Source organism: Amblyomma americanum, chromosome 2 (assembly GCF_052857255.1).
Source record: "Amblyomma americanum isolate KBUSLIRL-KWMA chromosome 2, ASM5285725v1, whole genome shotgun sequence".
Taxonomy (NCBI): Eukaryota; Metazoa; Arthropoda; class Arachnida; order Ixodida; family Ixodidae; genus Amblyomma; species Amblyomma americanum.
In genome coordinates this window covers 145,994,783-146,000,782 of record NC_135498.1, presented here as the reverse complement: position 1 = coordinate 146,000,782, position 6,000 = coordinate 145,994,783, and the positions used below count along the sequence as shown (strand labels likewise).

The following is a 6,000-nucleotide window of genomic DNA, read 5'->3' as shown; positions in this document are numbered from 1 at the left end:
CTGCAGAGAGCAGTGTTAGCTGTTCCTTTAAAAATTTCACAGCCCCTTTCTTGTTTTCATTAATGCTTGCTTCGAATTTGTATCGAAGGGAATTTACTGCAAGCGACAGGTGGCGAGAGCTACAACGCTCGCCAGACACGTCAGACAATTTGCACAGGTTGTTCAAAATTTCCAGCAAGGAGCTTACTCTGAAACCGAGCCTCTTACAACAGCACTACCAAGATTCTTGATCGCGGATCCTTGGTAGTAGGCTTAGACTTGGAGGTTTTCAAACACTGTCAATGACGCCTTCAACCAAGGTTCACGATCGTTGGTGATGTTCAAAAACATCGTACACTTTTCTTCATGAATCACAGTCCACTGCACTGACACTGAGGCCACTTGCAGGCGCGGCTTTAGTTCTTCGAGTTACGAAAATTGGTCTCTCTCCTGCTCCGCTTCATATGACGCCAGTGATCCTTTGACCGCACGGGTGAGTTGGGAAGCTTCTAGTCGGCTCCTCTTAGCATCAGGTGCTTCTCTTGCTGTTGTCTGGTGCTGAAAGGTACTAAGGGCAGTTGGGAAATACGGTAGGCACCGATCCACGGCGCAAACGCGGTACTGGCAATCGAACTGTAAGAGCATTTCCTGTTCTTGGATTCGTGTACGATGTCGCCGTCTCGATGCATGAAGCGTCGAAATGATCGGCGCAAACCTGCAGAAACGTACAAACGTTTCGTAAACATCTCCGAATCGACTTAGTAAAATAGCCTAATGCTAGCCCCTTCGTCTATAAGCGTGTTTGCAGCAAACAAATGTGGCCACAATCAATCTATCTGGGCTTCGGAAGTATCACAATAAACGTGCCGATTAAGTAAAAACAACCAGGAGCACATAACAGTACCATAAACATTACTTACCTTAGTGTACGAAGTGGGCACGAAGTCATTCCTTGGAACGGCTCGTAACCACTTCTTGAAAGTGTCGTCGTCTTTTGGGAAAGAAAACACTTGTATCTTCCTGCCCGTATCGTAATTGCCGGTGCACCCCGGCACACAATTTAATAATAATTGGTTTTTGGGGAAAGGAAATGACGCAGTATCTGTCTCATATGTCGGTGAACACCTGAACCGCGCCGTATGGGAAGGGATAAAGGAGGGAGTGAAAAAAGAAAGGAAGAAAGAGGTGCCGTAGTGGAGGGCTCCGGAATAATTTCGACCACCTGGGGATCTTTAACGTGCACTGACAATGCAGAGCACACGGGCGCCTTAGCGTTTTTCCTCCATTAAAACGCAGCCGCCGCGGTCGGGTTCGAACACGGGAACTCCGGATCAGTACCGTGGCGGGTGCACACAACACTTGTTCGGCATTGTAGTATCCACTGCACATCGCACACGGAAACAAAATTTCCGCAAAACAACGACGAGAGACGACAAACGCGACCACGCCGCTGCACCCAACCGGCCCGCGTGGCGCAGGGAGCGTGAAAGAAATAACAGCAGAGACTAAAATCATGTCGCTGGCATGCGGCTTCTGCAAGTGTCGGCCTGCCGGATGTGACGTCAAAATTTTGGGCGCAGGCCTGAAAGCTGTTCAGGGGGTAATGCCACTCCGCGCGCACCGCAGCCGGCGGGGGTAGGTGAGGGGACGCGCGAATGGGGCCGGCGGAGGAGCGAGGAGCGTGCGAGAGGAGAGGGAAAAGGCGCGAAGACGCGGGAGTTCTAATTTTGCCTGCATATAACTTAGCTTCCACAGAACGCATTAAAATAATTCTTGCTGGAAGATAATTATGAACCGTCGTCTTTTAACATCCCGTACATATCGCACCTTTATTGAGACCGCCTTTCTGGGTCCCATTAAAGTAAAGATGGTAGAAATGGGCAAACGTTGGTGTGGTTTCCGCCTACTAGAGCGTATGCTCCCGTATTTAAATTGTAGCCCCTGAACCAGGAAACGTTAAACCAGCTAGCAAAATCTTTTTGCATGTTGTCGAAAACGTGCTCTAGGTGTCTAAGAGATTAACGTGTAGCGCTGTTTTTATTTCTCAGTGGCAGCGCGCGGCATCGTCGTCTTCGATTGCTATCGCAGATGCTCGGTGCCCATTACCATCAGCGACACAATGAGGTTTTCAGGCACCAGGTATGGCACCGAAGACCAGTCCACAACACGCAGCAGCTTCACGCCACCCGGGGTTCTGCAAAGAAAAAGACAGTCACATTATTGATTGGTCGGTATAGGTTGCTCGGCCCCACCAGCGGCTTCGTTTTAACAGCCACCTGCAACGATTAACCGCTGCACCACAGCGTCAGGAGGGGTATGAGTACTCCTCAATTCAACGTATATAATTCAATGTAGAGAATGTCCGTGTCGGCAAAGTGGTACAAAAGAGGACCCCAGGCCGCCGCAGGAACCTATTAACGCAATCGCGTCATACACTTAAGCCGGATGTTTCGTTTAGCCTCAAGCTTTTAATGCCATAACATTAAGGCTCTCATTCTGCAGAAAATCCGGCGTCGTTGGCGTTGGTGTTCAGGCCGAAAAATCATAGAGAGAAGCAACCTAGGAGGGTCACATGAGCTTGTGGCTTCAACACAACCTGGCCACCAGATTATGAGCAAACTGCCCACCGTGGCAGGTGGCTGGTAATTGAATGACTGGTCGCGAGAGGTTGCTCGGGAAGAGAAATCTGCGACGCACAAGCCCCACCGGTGACAGCACTCGTCATCTCAGGGCAGTGGTGCATCTCTTAACCGCTGCACGACTGTGCCAGCCAGGAGTGGTATAGGCATTCCCAGGGACCTATGAATGTAAAGCAGAGAATTGCCAATTGCGCATATATGGGCATTGACCTATTAACGCTATTGCGTCATACCCGCAAGGTGGAGCTTACGAGTCCCTTCTAATTTTAATTTTTGTTTTTATATTCACTGTTTAATTTTTTTCGCATATCTATGATCTGCTAGTGCTACGATGGCTGAAGTGTCGGCTTCAAACGTATTCAGCCGCGTTTTTCAAAATGAAATGCGCACAGATGAGAGATGGTGAAGACGACGTTATCCAAATCGCAGTTCGAGAGCCCAGCAGTTTAACGCGTGGGGCGACACATTGAAGTAATCGCTCCACTTTTTGGAATTAATATAGTATGTTTGAAATAGAAAGTGGGCGGCAGAAGACCAATATCATAAGATGCTTGTAAAACCATGTCCAACAATCATGGAGAAAAATTTTTAATATTGTAACATTGCAAAGTAACATTGCAGGAAAACTTCGAAGGCAATGATCTATTCTTCGGATGCATAGCAAACTCTTACTTTTAAAGTTTTTCCATCGCTCGCATAGAGCGAAAACGAAAACATGCAGGTTTCTTGACGGCAGATCTGCAGGTATCGACTGTAAAAGTTGAATATTAAAATGTATGTAAAAATTGCGCTCACTAACTCGTGTCCTCTTTGAAAAATGCTTTTGTCCAAAACTGTTGGGCACGTTCCATCAAAACAGGCGCAAAGCAAGGCAATTTTTTTATAACGATCGCTAACAAAATTTAGTATGCATCCCCCATCTGGAGCCCTAACCAAAAATATCTGCTACCTTTCGTAGAGTCACTACAGAATCGAGCCGCTAGATTCATTCATTCATGTTACTCATACAACTTCAGCTGATCATGTCTAAAAGCTAAGTCTAGTCTATCAAATCTTGCTTGTCGTCGTCGAACTACCAAAATGTGCTTGCTTCATAAGTTTGAACGCGAGAGCGTTAATGCCCCTTTCTCCAGAAAATCTGATGTCGGCGTTGTGAGCGAAATATCAAGGGCATGGCTCTGGCAGGTTGTTCCCAGAGAGCAACCTAGGAGGCAGGTGGGCCACCTAGTTAACGTGAAATTGCGGCGTCATCGCAATCTGCCCACCGCAGCAGGTGGCAGTTTAATTAATGATTGCTCGCTCGGGGGCAGCAACCTGGGCCGCAAAAGGCGTACCGATGCGAGCACGTGCCATCGCAGGGCATTGGCGCATCGCTTAACCGCTCGAGCACTCCGCCAGGAGGGGTAAGAGGACTCCCAGTGATCTATGAATTTAAAGTATAGACTTATCTTCTGCATTTATAGGATTTAACCCTTTGCGCTATCCGTCAAACCCTTAAGGCGGAACTCAAGGGCACCCTTAAGTTTTTTTTCTTGCACGCCGCTTCGTATTCCGCCCTACGTCAGCCCTCCGGCATGCATTTCATTCCGCGTTGGTCATCCCTTGCAAGTTTCCTGTTCAAGTGTTCATAGTACAACTAAAGCCCCTCCATGACGTTTTTTTCCAACCAGTAGCGTCATGGAGGGGCTTTAAGTACAACGTTTTCTGCGTCAATCTTTCCTCGCCCAACCGTAGGCTGAAACGGCCTTCCATAGACTTCACTGCAACCACCTGCCCCCTTATTTTTCATTTCCGTTATTTGCTTCATCATGCATTAATCACGCGCGCGTCCTGTACATATTCGTTATTGTACAAATAGTTTTTGTCTCTATGGGCTCATACTTCAAACAGAAGATCTCGATTCTGCAGCACGGTTTTTTGAAAGGTCGCTCTGTGGAAACGAATTTATGCAGCTTTCTTGATTATACTGGGCCACATGTATTTAATCGTGGTCAGGTAGATGCAGTCTACTTTGACATGACTAAAGCTTTCGATATGGTTTCCCATGAGGTACTTCTGATGAAGATGGAAAGATACGGACTTTGCCCCATATACTGCAGGTGGCTCAAAAGCTACCTTGGCAGCCGCCGTAACATGGTACGATTTTCCGGCTGTGTGTCCAACGAATTTCTGTTATCTTCGGGAGTGCCTCAGGGCTCCAACTTAGGACCGCTGTTGTTTTTAGTGTTTAATAATGATTTGCCGTTACATGTCAAGAACTCGAGAATTTTGCTCTTCGCAGATGATTTCAAATTATTCCGTAATATTGGAGATATTGAGGACTGCCGCCAATTGCAAGCTGACATTAACAACGTTGAGAATTGGTGTTTCATGAATCGCTTAAAACTGAATATTAAGAAGACTTCCGTTCTGTCTCTAACTAGGAAACGCGACACAGTTACGTTTGATTACACACTTTTGGCGGGTGAGATTTCTCGCGTGGCTCATGTACGAGACCTTGGTGTTGTTGTTGATTCAAAGCTTGATTTTAGACTGCATGTAAATTCAATTGTGTTACGCGCATTGAGGCATATTGGTCTTATCTCTAGATTAACAAAAAAATTTCGGCGGCACGAATGTCTACGCACTCTATACTGTGCCCTTGTGAGACCGCGTCTTGAGTTTGCGTCAGTAGCCTGGAATAGCGTATCTGTCGCCTATTGCACGAAAATTGAAAATGTCCAGCGTAAGTTCATACGCATCTATTATGATAGATATATTGGTCGCCGTCGTTTCTACGACTATGATTCTCTCTTGGCAGACCTCAATATGTCTACCCTTAGCGACAGGCGACGCATACGTGACATGCAGTTTCTGCAAAACGTCGTGCGCGGTTACATTAACTGTGGGACCTTACTGATGTCGCTGAATTTTCGTGTACCGCATGCAAAAGCTGCAAAATGTTTCGACACATTTTATCCCGATTTGCACGCCATCTGTCCAATGACTCGTTTACAAATCTTATATAACAAAACGTTTAATGACATGGACATATTTGCCTAATTGTTGTTTTTGTGCCTGCTTTTAAATCTTTTGAAGTGGTGTTTTTGATGTATCTGACCTAGTGTGCGCTCGTTTAGGCCACTTGGCTGTTGAGGCACACTCAAATAAACATATCAAAAAAAAAGAAAAAAAAAATTACCTCCACCCCCCCCTCTTCCTCTCTTCCTGTCCCCTCACCTCTTTCATTTCATTTCTCCATTCTGCCTGCTATCCTTTATTTCCGCTGCTCCATCTGAGGTGCTTAAGTATCGATGGCAGATGCCGGGGCTAGCAAAAATCTTTTCCTTCGTTTGTATTATTATTTTAAGAAACCACTTACTACTACTGTTATTTTCTATAT

The 6,000-nt window shown here is 46.3% G+C and overlaps 1 long non-coding RNA gene across 1 annotated transcript in view; it reads right to left on the bottom strand.

Annotated features, from left to right (window-relative positions):
• Positions 1-2,002: 2,002 nt before the first annotated feature.
• LOC144119154 (uncharacterized) overlaps positions 2,003-6,000 on the bottom strand; it is a 44,660-nt gene continuing 40,662 nt past the window's right edge. Inside the window, exon 2 of the long non-coding RNA XR_013312276.1 lies at positions 2,003-2,173. This is a non-coding gene — a long non-coding RNA (uncharacterized LOC144119154). The remainder of the gene's footprint in view (positions 2,174-6,000) is intronic.